Source organism: Phoenix dactylifera, chromosome 2 (genome assembly GCF_009389715.1).
Source record: "Phoenix dactylifera cultivar Barhee BC4 chromosome 2, palm_55x_up_171113_PBpolish2nd_filt_p, whole genome shotgun sequence".
In the NCBI taxonomy this organism is placed as follows: Eukaryota; Viridiplantae; Streptophyta; class Magnoliopsida; order Arecales; family Arecaceae; genus Phoenix; species Phoenix dactylifera.
The window spans coordinates 5,831,543-5,848,098 of NC_052393.1; the positions used below are offsets into that span (position 1 = coordinate 5,831,543).

General features: G+C 42.6%; 1 long non-coding RNA gene across 3 annotated transcripts; it reads left to right on the forward strand.

Moving 5' to 3' along the window:
• Nucleotides 1-980: 980 nt before the first annotated feature.
• On the forward strand, nt 981-16,556 carry LOC103714583. Of its 3 annotated transcripts, none has more exons than XR_605248.4 (3): nt 981-996; nt 5,468-5,599; nt 16,329-16,556. It is a non-coding gene; the product is annotated as an uncharacterized LOC103714583 (long non-coding RNA). The 3 variants fall into 3 exon arrangements; XR_005508216.1 differs by lacking the exon at nt 981-996 and adding an exon at nt 1,019-4,864; XR_005508217.1 differs by lacking the exon at nt 981-996 and adding an exon at nt 1,019-4,753.

Genomic DNA, 16,556 nt, shown 5'->3' on the forward strand with positions numbered 1-16,556 from the left:
ATGAGCCTGCAGACTGAATAGCTGCTTATGTAGTCAATCACTTGGATAGCACCCTATAGGCTAAAGATGGGGAGTTGCTCAGATTTTTTGACTTTATGGTTGCATTCGTACTCGTTGGTATGATCCGTCCGCCTTAACAAAATAATAAAATAGATAATAATAATAATAATAATAATAATCCCAAATTAATTAATATTAATTCAAAATAAAATCCCAAATATTCTTTTATCTTTAATATGGTACAATCCAACTCAACTCAATTAAGTCAATTCAACCCAGCTAATCCAACTATACTTGAAATTTTACTTAACATGGGATTGGATTGCGTTAAGTTCGAAAAATTCCTGAATTGGGACGGTATTGTGTTGGCTAAGTTTGAGGGATTTAGAGGTTTGGTTGGATCAGAGATGCAACCATTGAAGAAAAAGAAATCATGCATAAAGAAATACTTCAGATGACGCCAATTTAAATAAAACTAGCATTCATAAGAGGAGAAGCGAAGCGGATGGATTGATAGTGGGGGAGAGCGAGAGGAAAGAGGAGGAGATGGTGCGGAAGGCGAAGGTCGAGTTCGATGAGAGGCCGCCGGACGACTTCGATCCGAGCAACCCGTACGGGGATCCGGTAGCGATGCTGGAATACAGAGAGCACCTGGTGAGGGAGAAGTGGATTCAGATCGAGACGGCCAAGATCATCCGCGAGCGGCTCCGCTGGTGCTACCGCATCGAGGGCGTCAACCACCTCCAGAAGTGCCGCCACCTCGTCCAGCAGTACCTCGACGCCACCCGCGGCATCGGCTGGGGGAAGGACGGCCGCCCCCCCGAGCTCCATGGTGCCCCACCCCTTTTCTTTCCTTCTTCTTTATCCGTTCCCTTTTTTTTTCTTTTCTGGTTTCCCTCATCGATCTATTTGTTTATCGATTCTTGAATTTGAATTTCTTGTTGGTTTCTAGGTCCCCAAGAAGGATTCTGAGTAGGTCCGTTTGGGGAATTTGAGGTGATCTGATTGCCCTTCTCATTGGTTGATTTTATTTTTTCCTTAAAGTTGATTTTTTTTCTATTTTTTCCGCATTTTTATCATTTATCTTGAGATATACGGGGCTTGTTTCGTCAAAAATTAGGGTTTTTTCCTTCTCATTATAAAGGCGGTGTCTTGGAATCTAAAATCTGTGTAATCGATGTCTTAGGCATGTATAATCGGTTTGGTTTCTCTGGTGTTAATTCATTCAAAATGGTATATATATTTTTTTCTTAAAAGAGCGGTACATATCTAATTTTGACGAATGAAAAACGGGATTTCTTTTTTTAAAAAAAATTCTCCTTTAAAGAGCTGTAATTTTGGTGATTGACATTATTGAATGCGATTTATTATTGACAAATTGACTCCACAAAGGTAGTATTAGCATTGATTTCCCAAATGATTTACTTAAGTGTGTTGGAGGGGTAGAGTGTCATGCAAATTGTAGATTGCTTTTGTTTGGTATGTATGGTTCCAACCTCCATCTTTGTTATATCACATGTATATTGGAGAAGTTTAGGAAAGTACAGAGAAACTTGGAGCTTAAATAATCTTGTTAATTGGGAGGCTGAGTAGATATACAAAAAAAAGGGTAAAAAGGATGGAGGTTTCTGAGCAATAGAGTTGATGGAATATGATTCGATGGGAAAGCAACAGCAACATATTATCGTGGTGGTGTTGGAGCTTGATGATCCGACAAGTAAATTGCTCGTGCATTGATTATGTCGTTCATGTTCAAATGATCAACTTTTTCTTTGACATCCGGAGAAAGAGGGTTTCATCGAGGTGACATTCATCTAAAGTTCAATGTCAAGAAATTAAAACCATCCATCTTACAAAAGTGATTGTAACATGCTCTGATCATTTGTAGAGGAAAATAATTGTCATGAGAAACCCCCTAGAACAGACTTAGAAATTGCTTCTAGAATGGATTAGGTTTTTTATTCAATTTTTGTAAGTCTTTAAATTATTTTTGGGCTTAAATAAAGAGATGAAGGTTCAAAATTGAATCAGATGGATGGCTCACATGAAATTGGAAACTTATAGGCTTCAAAATAAATCTAGTCAAAGATTTATTATAAATAATCAGGAGTTTTTAGCATAATAAAAGTGAGCAAATTTCATATTTCAGTGGAGGATTCCAAAGTCTCAGCCTGTATCTTCTTCCTATCACCTTGTATTGTATCCTTTAAAGTTGTTTATTTTTTACATCAAGTTTGTGCCATTTGGCAATTATTTCAGATCTCAACGGAAACATAAAATCAACCTACAATTTTCTTACTGGAGCTATAGTCTAATTTCCTTCAGCTCATTATATCCATCATTCTTTCTAAACTTCCCTGTTCCATATAAATCTTCAAATTTTGCCAATTTGAATACTGTACTATAGTTTCCCCACCATTTTTCATACTACGATTCAAAACCTTGCTAGAAGATTAAATCTCAACTTCTGATGCATTAAATCATCAAAAGGGTTAGATGTAAGTTGAGTTATGAAAATTAAGTTTTTCTAAGGAGACAAATACAAAGATAGGAGAGAGAAAAGATAACTATAGGGAAGAGAAAAGGAAAAAAATAAATCTTTCATTATATCTCTCTCTCTCTTCTTTCTCTAATTATCTCTCTATTTCTTTACCACTAGTTCCTGAAAAGTTAATCCACTGATTTATTATGAATTTTAAACCCGTTGGTTTGTGTCAAGGTTCCCTGGTTTTCAATGCCAATTCACATGCATCATCAAGTAAATTTATCCTGATTATCTTTAGTTCATGTTGAATTTGCCATACCTGTAACAGAATAGATGCCTATAGTTGCTTATTAATCATATGCATTAAGTACTAGTTGTTTATTTGCTTCTCTACCTATACTGATAAGTGATGATAGCTTTTGTTCATGGAGATGCTGTACTATCATTCCTTTATTGTCAAGAGGAAGAAATTTTCACTGAAGCGTGGTTATGGTGCACACTCTTTGTTGAGCTTCTCCCTCTTGAAGTTGTTTCCACACTGGATTTCTTTTCTTCATGTTCATCATTTTCCTTAACTTTATTTTACATCCTTTAGTCAACACACACCAACATAAGATATTGTCATGCTCGTTTTTCACAGTCTGTAGTCTTGAAGATGAAAGCTAACCATGGAAGCTAGTGAAAGCAAATCTTGAGACTGCTGCTACTAAGCAAACATTATTAATACCCTAAATCCGCTTCCCTTTCTTATTTTCTTCATATGAGAGTAGTTGTGAGACAATATTGAAGTGTGAATTGATTATTTTTTAATCAAATGTCTTTTAGCTCCTGGCGGGACATACAAGGAGCTGCCAGGCTTCTGCTTTTAGGTGGAATAATTTTGCATCGGTTGTCATATTGTCCCATGAACCTGGTATCATACTGTCCCATGACCCTGGTATCTTCTTGTATGGTAAACACTGATTGTCTCATTATTTTTCATACCACTTAATTCGTCTCTCTCGAGTTCTCGGTTTAATTGGCTTCCAGGGTGAGTCAGACTATAATTTCTAATTCTATCTTCTGCTGCCAATAACTTACTTATGGACCATTTGCTGAGGCACAAGACAGTAAAACAAATGGTGATGATGACAATATGTCTGTATGATTCATATAAACATAAAATATCAGCATTTCTCTTTAGCTCTGAACATGATAGTCTTCTAATGTGAGCATGGCTCAGCTTCATAGCATGAAGCTGCTTACAACTTAATTTTAGAAACACTTAAAACAGAAAGTAATTTCCAGCAAGCCGTGCATGGTCAAGTAGTCAAGAACAATACCTGCTCCATACATACCATGTAAGCAGCCCAAGAGGCCCATAGACCATAGTGGCCTAGAAATAGTGAATATAATATTTACATTTTGGTCATTATGGTGGTGTTATACAGTGTTAATGGTTGTTTGACAGTCATTGTTTCATGAATTTAAGATTAGTTTACCATAATGATATTCTTAATATATACAAGATTGATTAAACACAAGATAGTTTATATTCATATAGAGTACTGATAATGCTGTCAATTTGCTGTTACACATGGGCTGATAAAATTCTTTTATGTAGCTAAAACCTAAAAGAGAATTCTTAGAATCATGTGACAAGGGTTTGGGCCTATTGTCAACACTAGAACATGTGGTTCACGTAAGTCATATTTGACGTATTGACATCTATCCCTTTCAACCAACTCTTGCGAATGAGGATCTTGATCTTAGTTTTTCTGGAAAATATCTCATAGATATGATTTTCCTTTATTCACTAAGAGTATGTTCTTTGACTTGGTCACCATATGATGGGTACTGCTTAATTGTCCTTTAAATATAAGAAGGCGGACAACTATCTTTTGATGTTTATTGGAAATAAAAACCTTATGATATTAGCTTAGTTTGACCTAGGCATGTTAACATGTTTCTGGCATGCATTCATTGAAAATTTACAGACATAATTATTTTCATCATCCCAAGGAACAAATACACTCTAGCACCATTGGAGGTACTCTTGTCAGTGCTTGTGAAAGCATGATGCACAAAAATAATTATATTGACATCACACATGCATCAGTGATTGGTGGCCGGTTGTGTAATTGTTCCTGGTAAGATGAATTTTCTGAGTAGTATGGGCCTGTACTTCAAATTGGCATTATTTTTCTTATTCTTCCATGTCAGTGGGAGGTCCCATGAATTATGGTCCGTGCAGATTATGGAGATGTTGATTGATGAAACACTATTCAGGTAACGTTTCCTAGATTTGAACTATTTCGGAAAGCTCTGATGCATTGTAATCAGGTTTGGTGCTAGATTTGAACTACTTGGAAAGCTTTGGTGGATCATGCCCTAAAGTCAGTTAAGTAAAAATTCTAGTCTGGAAGCTTTTGTTTAAGAATACAATGAGTGCATTTGGTGGGCCATGTTGAAGATCAATCAAGCAACAGCGTAGGACTAGAACAGACTGCTGTTTGTTACGGTGCATGCTAGTTCTTCTGGTCATCTACATAATCTAGAATTTCTGTGTCGTGTCTTGCAGTGCTTGTGGTGTATCTGTACTTCAAAGAATAGTTCCATCCACATGTAGGAATTTGGGTTCACATCTTAACTCCCTTTCCTTTTATGTGTAAGGCTAAACAGATTCATCTTACAAAAGATCCTTGCAAAACATCATTCATTGCAATGCTTACAGCTTCACCTCAAAGAATTGATTTATTCAAATATGGACATAGTTAGCAGATCTTAGGATTACATCATAGTTAGCAGATCTTTCGCTTGGACGAAAGCTTTTGGACCTAGCGAAAAAGACAGTTATGTGACACCATAAATGAATAGGAAAAACCTGTTTGTTTTTTGGTTCATTATTCACAAAATGTGAAGGTGGCATGCTAGCATTGTGCATAATCTTTTTCATATCTTGTGCAGTCACTTCCTGAACTTCAGTCTGACATGGAATTACAGGTTTGAGATATAAGAGATTCTCTGCGAGGATCACTTCTGCTAATGGTGAATATAAATGGGTGAGAAGGATTGACAATGATGTCTCCAATAGAATCAAAGCAAGATGGATGAAGTGAGAAATACACCATTAAGGTGCTGTACCATCAAAATTTAACATATTGTGAAACATAAGACCAGCTTTATTTTATAGATGAATGTTTGAAGATGAAGGCCCATAAGCATGAGCTTGCTAGAGGTAAAGATGTTGAGGCAGATGATGTACCATATTTGGTGATGGTTGGGGTAGCGCCGGTCTATTCTAGTACATAAGGCAAACTACCCGAAAGCTCCAGTGCGTGAGACATCATCTGTTGTCTGCATCTCCACCTATTTATTTATTTATTTTTTACTTCTCTCATTTCTGTGTGAAAGCAGGCCCCATGAGTAAAAGAGTCCTGCTAGAGAACCTAATTGGAATTTGAGAACATTTAGGGCCTGTTTGGGAAATCTAGGAATGGGCCGGATTTCCCATTGGATCATGGATTATACATTATATTTAAGTAAGGCATATATCAACCCAATCTCTCTCCAGCTCAAATTCTGTGGGAGGAAAAAATGACCTCCATAAGTCTTTTTTTCATCCTGCAGTCCAGCAGGCCCATAGATGGGATTTAGGGCAAGATTAGGACGGGCTTTAGAAAAAAAAGGGGTGGGCAGGCCAATAGGCCTAATAGGGGCTGAGCTGGATTTCCCAAACAGGCCCATTAGAGATCCTGGTAGATGATTTTCTATCTTTTTTACTGCATTGGGGTCCCTACAAGAAAAATCTGGATCTGTTTCCTCTCCCACTCTTCCTTCTTTCTTGGTCACGTGCTGTCACGCCCCGAACCCGGGGCCCGGGGCGCGAGCAGACGCCGCGCACCTGCAGGGCGGACCCCGCAGGCACGCAAGGCAGATAGATCAGATCCAACATCAATAGCTAAATAAAGATAACTTCCAGTTTTCATATCAAATGTCCATATATACATAATTCAAAGGAGAAGTCAATATCTACTAGCTAACTACATCATGATCACTCCATCCCGTAATCCCCATAATCACATGTCATCACCTGAAAAAAAATGTAAATAGTAGGAGTGAGCTAACAGCTCAGTAGGCAACATCATGCAATAAAGTCATCATATAACATGTCGTCATGCATATAAAAAGCAACTAAACTCATGAATCCAAAAATCCACAAGATAATCCGTAAACCTGATCCGAAACTCAAAATAACTCAACCGCATGACTACGGCCACATCACCCAGTGGCATGGTTACACCGAAGTGCCAATACAACTCTCCGAAGAGCCGCTCCACTGAGCCAACGCACCACTGTGCCGCACCCCCTGGTGCCAAACTCACGCTCCACCGAGCCGCTCCGAAGAGCAAAACGCACCCCTGTGCCGCCACTATTCTATCACCGGTGGTCGCGGTGTCGGAACTAGTTCCTCAGTACAAGTCGACAGGGCCAACGTATCATCCCATTGGCGGGGCCTAGACTATAGTCACGCGGATTTTAAAAATCAATAAATCAACTTTCTATATTAAAGTCATAATCATACTCCCAACAGTAAAGCACATAACAATTTATGAAATTAAATATTTAATTCTAAATCTAACAATAATGCCAATAATAAATCATAACATCAACATATGCAATGTACATGTTAAAATTCTACTTTAAAGCAATAGGTCACCTACCTGGGTTCGCTTAAAAATCCCTGCCACAGATATCACGAACCCCTGATTAAACATAAATATCAATTATTTAATTAATTAAGAAACATAATTTAAACTATTTTTCAAACCCTTAAACTCCTAAGTTCATAGATCCAATAATCAGAATCCTTTAAGCCCAAGTCAATTGTGGCCCAAAACAGATTAGGCCCAATTGAACCAAACCAGATTACAGGTCCAGATCAGATCTCGGGCCCAAACCAAACCAGCCCAAAAACAGGTCCCTAGCCCAACCCAAACCAGACTACATTCAAATCAGATTAACCCAAGTTTCTCACAGACCATAACCAAAACCCATTCACTCAAACCCAGATCAAACCCAATTCACGGAGTAGGTGGAACTGGTTCACAGTTTAAACCCGATTCAAGGTCTGGTTCACAAGTGAGGCACGGCTTTCAAAGCAAGGAAAAACACCCAGGCCGAATAAAGAAGAAGAAGAAGAGAAGAAGAAAGAAGGAAGAGAAGAAGAAGAAGAAGAAGAAGAAGAAGGAAGAAGGGGGGGTGACTGGTGTTTCCGGTCGGCCCTTGGCGGCCGACCGTGGTCCTCGGCGGCGGCGCTCGGCCAGCCGCCGCCGGCCACTCTGCTGTCACAGGCGGCGGAAGGGATGAAGAAGAGAAGGAGAGAGAGAGGAAGAAAAGGGAGGAAAGAGAGGGAGACCGGGGCTGGAAGCCCGGCCCCCGTTCACCCACCTCCGGCCGAACTCGTTTCGGCCGGATTGACCCCGGCCGGCCGCCGTCGGCCGGCCGAATCCCACAAAAGAAACTTCCCCGAAACTTTCGAAACAGGGGAAGTGAAAACCAGTTAACAACCCTCATTCCTTCCCCTTTAAATCTATAAAAATAGTAAATTAGTGATCTTCCTCACCTCCGGTCGTCGACGTGTGGCTACCCGACGGCGATGGCGGCTCCGGCGGTGATGGGGCTCCGGCGATCCTTTCACAAAGAGGGAAAACGAAGAGGAAGGGATGGGCTCTCAGAGAAAAAAGAAAGGGAGAGAGAGAGAGAGGGAGAGAGGGAGAGGGAGAGAGGGGAAGAGGGAAGAGGGGGGTGGGGCGGAGATCTTGCTGGCCGTTCGGCCGGCGTGGTCATCGTGGTCACCCCCACGATGACTCAACTGAAGTCGGCACCCCTTGCCGACTTCAGTATGTTGGGCCCTAGGACGGGCCCAACTCAGGTCTTCACACTCTAACCAACTAAAAAGAAATTTCGTCCTCGAAATTAAAACATACCTCAATCCGAGAACAAGGCAGGAAACTTCTCTCTCATCTCCTCCTCCAGCTCCCAAGTAGCTTCTCTCTCACTGTGATTGCTCCACTGCACCTTTACATAAGGAATCGTGCGCCTCCTCAAAACTTGGTCCTTCCTATCCACTATACGGATAGGCTGCTCAACATAAGAAAGATCTGCGCGGAGCTGCAAAGGTGCCACTTCAATCACATGACTGGGATCAGCAATGTACCTCCTCAACATAGAGACATGGAAAACAGAATGGACCCCCGATAAGGCAGGTGGAAGTGCCAGCTTATAAGCAACAGCTCCAACTCTCTCGAGAATCTCGAATGGTCCCACATATCTCGGGCTGAGCTTACCCCGAACTTCAAATCGCATTACCCCTTTAGAAGGGGACACTCAGAGAAAAACATGATCTCCGATTTGGAATTCTAGATCCCGCCTCCTGATATCGGCATAACTCTTCTGTCTGCTTTGAGCTGCCCGAAGTCGCTCTCTGATCAGCTGAACCTTTTCCACTGTCTGCTGAATAATCTCTGGACCCAGAATTTTTCTCTCCCCTACATCATCCCAACAGATAGGTGATCTACACTTCCTACCATACAACGTCTCATAAGGAGCCATCTGAATACTTGCCTGGTAGCTATTGTTATAAGCAAACTCTACCAACGACAAATGATGATCCCAAGAACCCTTCATATCAATAGAACAGGCTCTCAGCATATCCTCTAGAATCTGAATGGTCCTCTCGGACTGCCCATCTGTCTGTGGATGAAAAGCTGTACTGAAGCTAAGAGTGGTTCCCAAAGCTTTGTGCAAACTGCCCCAGAAATGAGCCACAAATCGGGAGTCTCTGTCAGACACTATAGATACTGGAACTCCATGCAGCCGCACGATCTGCTCAATGTACAACTCTGCAAATCTCTCTAGTGTCATCCCAGTCTTAAATGCTAGGAAATGTGCTGATTTGGTCAATCTGTCTACAATCACCCAGACTGAATCATTACCTCTGAGGGTACGAGGTAACCTTGATACAAAGTCCATAGTAATATTCTCCCACTTCCACTCTGGGATCGGCAGGGGCTGAAGCATACCAGCTGGTCTCTGATGCTCAATCTTAACTTGCTGACAAGTTAAGCATTGAGATACAAACTGGGCAATCTCTCTCTTCATATTGTTCCACCAGAACACAACTTTCAGATCCCTATACATTTTTGTACTACCAGGATGCACTGTATATCCCGTACTGTGAGCCTCCTCCATAATTTCCTTCTTCAGACTAGGATCATTTGGAACACAAACTCTTCCAATGAACCTCAATGAGCCATCCTCATGTATGTGAAAATCAGGCTGAGATCCAGACTCAACATCTTTCTTGATCTTCTGAAGCCGAGAGTCATCCACTTGCGCTGCCTTAATTCTGTCAATGAGTGTAGGCTGAACTCGCAAGTTTGCCAACTTCAGGGTAGCATCCTGCAGATATACCTCTATTTCTGCCCTCCTCAGATCCTCCAGGATATTTTTTTGAGTAGTAATCAAGGCTGCAACATTTCCTGAAGATTTTCTACTTAGAGCATCTGCTACCACATTTGCCTTTCCAGGGTGATAATGTATAGATAAATCATAATCCTTCAGCAATTCCAGCCACCTTCTCTGTCTCATGTTCAGCTCCTTCTGAGTGAAAAGATATTTCAAACTTTTATGATCAGTGAATACCTGGCAAGTCTCTCCATAAAGATAATGTCTCCAGATCTTTAAGGCAAAAACCACAGCTGCAAGCTCAAGATCATGAGTGGGATAATTCTCTTCATAGGGCTTAAGCTGTCGGGAGGCATAAGCAATAACCTTCCCACTTTGCATTAACACACAACCCAAACCCTTCTTGGAAGCATCACTGTAAATGGTAAAATCAGTACCAGTAACTGGTAGGGTCAGAATAGGTGCTGATACTAGACGGTGTTTCAATTCCTTGAAGCTTTTCTCACACTGATCCGACCATTCAAACTTCACTCCTTTGCGAGTGAGTCGAGTCAGGGGTCCAGCAATACTAGAGAAGCCCTCCACAAACCTTCTGTAATAACCGGCTAGTCCAAGGAAGCTGCGAATCTCAGACACATTACTCGGTCTACTCCAATCAACCACAGCTTCAATCTTCTTTGGGTCAACCATAATTCCTTCCTTAGAGATAACATGCCCCAGAAACATCACCCTGTCCAACCAAAATTCACATTTCTTTAATTTACCATATAACTGATTCTGCCTTAGAGTCTCCAAAACAATCTTCAAGTGATGCTCATGCTCTGCCTGACTCCTTGAATATATCAGAATATCATCAATAAATACTATGACAAATTTATCCAGAAAAGGCTTAAACACTCTGTTCATCAGGTCCATAAATGCTGCTGGTGCATTAGTTAAACCAAAAGGCATCACAAGAAACTCATAGTGTCCATACCTGGTACGGAAAGCAGTCTTGGCTATGTCAGACTCCTTTATTCTCAGCTGATGATACCCAGATCGAAGATCAATTTTGGAAAATACCTGAGCACCCTGAAGCTGGTCAAACAAATCATCAATCCGAGGTAGAGGGTACCTATTCTTAATAGTCACTTTATTGATTTTCCGGTAATCAATACACAGTCTCATGCTACCATCTTTCTTCCTTACAAATAATACTGGGGCACCCCAAGGAGAGACACTAGGTCGAATGAAACCCAGATCCAATAGCTCCTGTAATTGGTCCTTCAGCTCCTTTAGTTCAGCAGGGGCCATTCTATAAGGAGCTTTAGACAAAGGTGCAGTACCAGGGATTATATCAATAGCAAACTCGACATCTCTATCAGGAGGTAAGCCAGGCAGATCGTCAGGAAAGACATCAGGGTACTCACTGACTACTGGTATATCCTCAATTCTCTGTTCAGACTGTCCAGAATCTGCAATTGCGGCCATAAAGATGGAAAACTCCTTTCTAAGAGATCTTATGCCTTGCATAGCAGACACTACCTGAGAAGAGACACCCCAGTCATCACCCATAAAACTGAACTCATCAATACCCAGGATCCGGAAGGTCACCCTCTTCAGAAAACAGTCTATGGTAGCGTGGTATGCAGCCAACCAATCCATACCCAAGATTACATCAAAATCATGCAGATTCATAACAATCAAATTTGCTCTCAAATCTCTACCCTCAACTAGTACTGGACAGGAAATGCAGATCTGACTAACTGTCATCGTACCCCCAGCTGGAGTACTAATGCATAATTCCCTCTCTAAGGAAGAGTAGTGTAAATCGCACTTATGCACATATGAAGATGAGATAAAAGAATGCGTAGCACCAGAATCAAATAACACATAAGCATAAGTGGAAGATACCAACAGTGTACCTGTCACTACAGTGTTGGATGCCTGAGCATCCTGCTGAGTCAACGCATACACTCGTCCCTGGGTACGAGATCCTCCTCTCCTTTGCTGCCTGGGGACAGCTGACTGGGTAGCCTGTACTGGAGTGAAGGAAGTCTGTCGTTGAGGAGCTACAGAACTCGGTGGTCTCTGCGCAGATCTAGTACGAGGACAACTAGAAATCCTGGGACCCGGCTGACCACACTCGAAACAAACTCCAGAAACAGTTTGAGTCTGAGGGCACTTAGCTATCCGGTGGCCCTGCTGACCACACCTGAAACATGCTCCAATACCAGGCCGTGTCTGACGACACTCAACAGCTCTATGTCCAGTCTGGCCACACCTGAAGCACACTCCTGATATCTCCCTGCGATCCGGTGCAGTCCTCCCATATGGAACTCGCTGCCCTGCTCCTGGACGGAACTGCATAGGTCGGCGCAGATGCCGCTCACCGTCAGAATTAAAGTTCCTGGTCCTCTTCGACTTCCCTTTCTGAGCATCCTGTGTCTCCTTCCAGATGATCTCCATATTTTTAGCTCTGTCAACTAGGTCATCATAATCACTCGAGTGAACAGCAGCTAAACCCTGACGCAGGCGAGGCCTCAGTCCTTCCTCAAATCTACTCATCCTAGATTTAGGGTCTTGGACAAGAGATGGTGCAAAACGGGACAACCGATCAAACTCAGCCTCATAGTCCTCCACAGTCATACTCCCCTGAGAGAGGCTCAGAAACTCCCTCTCCAGCTCCCTGATACGACTGGAAGGGAAATACTTGGAGTAGAAGGCCATGCGGAATCCCGGCCAGGTCACAGATCCTGCATCCTGCATCATGGTCCTCTCCACAGACTCCCACCAATGATGAGCCCGGTCCTGAAGCATATAGGTGGCAAATCTGATCTTTTCCTCCTCAGTACAACCCATGGCCCTGAAGGCCTTCTCCATCTCATCTATCCAACATTCGGCCTCTTGGGGATCGGTAGTTCCCTTGAAGGCCGGAGGAGCCAACTTCCTGAACTCTGCTATACTCCTCCCCTGATCTGAAGAACTAGCAAAGGGAAATAGCTGCTGTGGTCCCCTCTGCTGTCGAACTAACCCAACCACCTCTCTGATCAGCTCCATCACCTGGGTCGATCCCCCCATCCTGCTCTCCTGGCCATGATCTGGTCCATCCAGTACTGTCTGATCAGTCTCGTCCCCCTGGACTCTCTCAGTCGGATGAGAAGTGGCTGGATCACTCCCGATAGTCTCGATCAGGCGGCGAGGTGCCACACGTGCACGGCGGGGCGGCATGCTGATACATACACAAATAACACAACATCAGGGTTAGATCCATCCACTGTAAAATCTTCTACCCCACTATCATTTCTTCACATGTGTCCCTATATTCCTAAGTTTTTTTTTTTTTTTTTAATAACACATCATTAGTGTTGGATCCACCCACCCATAAGATTTTCTACCCCACTCTCATTTCTTCACATGTGTCCCTATATTCCTAATTTTTTTTTTCTTCCGAATAACACATCATTAGTGTTAGATCCACCCACCCATAAGATTTTCTACCCCACTCTCATTTCTTCACATGTGTCCCTATATTCCTAAGGTTTTTTTTTTAATTATTATTATTTATTATTATATTTATTATGATTCTGTTTTAATGTCCCTAGTGATCTTTAACCTATGCTCTGATACCAATAAATCTGTCACGCCCCGAACCCGGGGCCCGGGGCGCGAGCAGACGCCGCGCACCTGCAGGGCGGACCCCGCAGGCACGCAAGGCAGATAGATCAGATCCAACATCAATAGCTAAATAAAGATAACTTCCAGTTTTCATATTAAATGTCCATATATACATAATTCAAAGGAGAAGTCAATATCTACTAGCTAACTACATCATGATCACTCCATCCCGTAATCCCCATAATCACATGTCATCACCTGAAAAAAAATGTAAATAGTAGGAGTGAGCTAACAGCTCAGTAGGCAACATCATGCAATAAAGTCATCATATAACATGTCGTCATGCATATAAAAAGCAACTAAACTCATGAATCCAAAAATCCACACGATAATCCGTAAACCCGATCCGAAACTCAAAATAACTCAACCGCATGACTACGGCCACATCACCCAGTGGCATGGTTACCCCGAAGTGCCAATACAACTCTCCGAAGAGCCGCTCCACTGAGCCAACGCACCACTGTGCCGCACCCCCTGGTGCCAAACTCACGCTCCACCGAGCCGCTCCGAAGAGCAAAACGCACCCCTGTGCCGCCACTATTCTATCACCGGTGGTCGCGGTGTCGGAACTAGTTCCTCAGTACAAGTCGACAGGGCCAACGTATCATCCCATTGGCGGGGCCTAGACTATAGTCACGCGGATTTTAAAAATCAATAAATCAACTTTCTATATCAAAGTCATAATCATACTCCCAACAGTAAAGCACATAACAATTTATGAAATTAAATATTTAATTCTAAATCTAACAATAATGCCAATAATAAATCATAACATCAACATATGCAATGTACATGTTAAAATTCTACTTTAAAGCAATAGGTCACCTACCTGGGTTCGCTTAAAAATCCCTGCCACAGATATCACGAACCCCTAATTAAACATAAATATCAATTATTTAATTAATTAAGAAACATAATTTAAACTATTTTTCAAACCCTTAAACTCCTAAGTTTATAGATCCAATAATCAGAATCCTTTAAGCCCAAGTCAATTGTGGCCCAAAACAGATTAGGCCCAATTGAACCAAACCAGATTACAGGTCCAGATCAGATCTCGGGCCCAAACCAAACCAGCCCAAAAACAGGTCTCTAGCCCAACTCAAATCAGACTACATTCAAATCAGATTAACCCAAGTTTCTGACTCAGATTCAGACCATAACCAAAACCCATTCACTCAAACCCAGATCAAACCCAATTCACGGAGTAGGTGGAACCGGTTCACAGTTTAAACCCGGTTCAAGGTCTGGTTCACAAGTGAGGCACGGCTTTCAAAGCAAGAAAAAACACCCAGGCCGAATAAAGAAGAAGAAGAAGAAGAAGAAGAAGAAGAAGAAGAAGAAGAAGAAGAAGGAAGAAGGGGGGGGGTGACTGGTGTTTCCGGTCGGCCCTCGGCGGCCGACCGTGGTCCTCGGCGGCGGCGCCGCCGCCGGCCACTATGCTGTCACAGGCGGCGGAAGGGATGAAGAAGAGAAGAAGGAGAGAGAGAGAGGAAGAAAAGGGAGGAAAGAGAGGGAGACCGGGGCTGGAAGCCCGGCCCCCGTTCACCCACCTCCGGCCGAACTCGTTTCGGCCGAATTGACCCCGGCCGGCCGCCGTCGGCCGGCCAAATCCCACAAAAGAAACTTCCTCGAAACAGGGGAAGTGAAAACCAGTTAACAACCCTCATTCCTTCCCCTTTAAATCTATAAAAATAGTAAATTAGTGATCTTCCTCACCTCCGGTCGTCGACGTGTGGCTACCCGACGGCGATGGCGGCTCCGGCGGTGATGGGGCTCCGGCGGTGATGGGGCTCCGGCGATCCTTTCACAAAGAGGGAAAACGAAGAGGAAGGGATGGGCTCTCAGAGAAAAGAGAAAGGGAGAGAGAGAGAGAGAGGGAGAGAGGGAGAGAGGGAGAGGGGAAGAGGGGGGTGGGGCGGAGATCCCGCTGGCCGTTCGGCCGGCGTGGTCATCGTGGTCACCCCCACGATGACTCAACTGAAGTCGGCACCCCTTGCCGACTTCAGTATGTTGGGCCCTAGGACGGGCCCAACTCAGGTCTTCACACGTGCATTGCACATGCAATCTAGTATAGATAATGGAAACTATCTTTAGGTTGCTTGTACATGTTTAACCTAACCGAGAGCACCTGTAACAAGGGATTTCTCTTACGTATGCTGGAACCCCCGGGAAAGTGGGTACCCAATGAAAACTTGGATAGTAGTTGCAAAACAGCAAGAGTCATGATCCATGTCAGTGGACTTGGCCTTGGAGGAGGATCTATATTAATGTAGCAGCTTATAGCTGAGCCTGGATGAATGACAAGGTTTGTCTCTGCATACACACTATGTGGACACTCGATCATGACTATAATAAACATTGTGATTGATTGAAGATTGTCTCTGCATACACACTATGTCACTGCATATATCTTGTACTTAGGTCCAAATGCCTTGACTGGTTGAAGATTGCCCCAACCATGTGACTGTACTCTCTCTTCAATGTATTTCTCCATTACCAACGTATTTTAAGGCATTTTGTCATAATTTTGAGTTTTGCCTGATCAGAACTGTTTATTCCACTGCAGTAATTGTTATATTCGTTTTCAGTTTGAATTGGAGAATATTGTAATCCAGTAATTGCTGTTGAAATGCTGAAACGTGCTGTTAACTTATCACTTGCCTCAAAATTAAACACAAATCAAGTTTGCATCGACATGTAAATGAGAATATAAATTCTTGCGAGTTTCTACTTGCAGGTGATCAGTCTCGGCAGATTGAAAGTGAGAGAGCTAAGTTTCCAGTGCCTACTCATCGTTAGCTGGTTTGCTTTTGTTAAAATTATGCACCTTTATTCCCTCAGCAGATGTCACTTCTTGAATTTTAATAATGAATGACATGGAGAATCGACAGTGTTCTCTTATATACCGTTGTTCCCTGATGTTTGAAAATGCAATACTCAGATGAAGGTTGCTTTATTCCTGTCA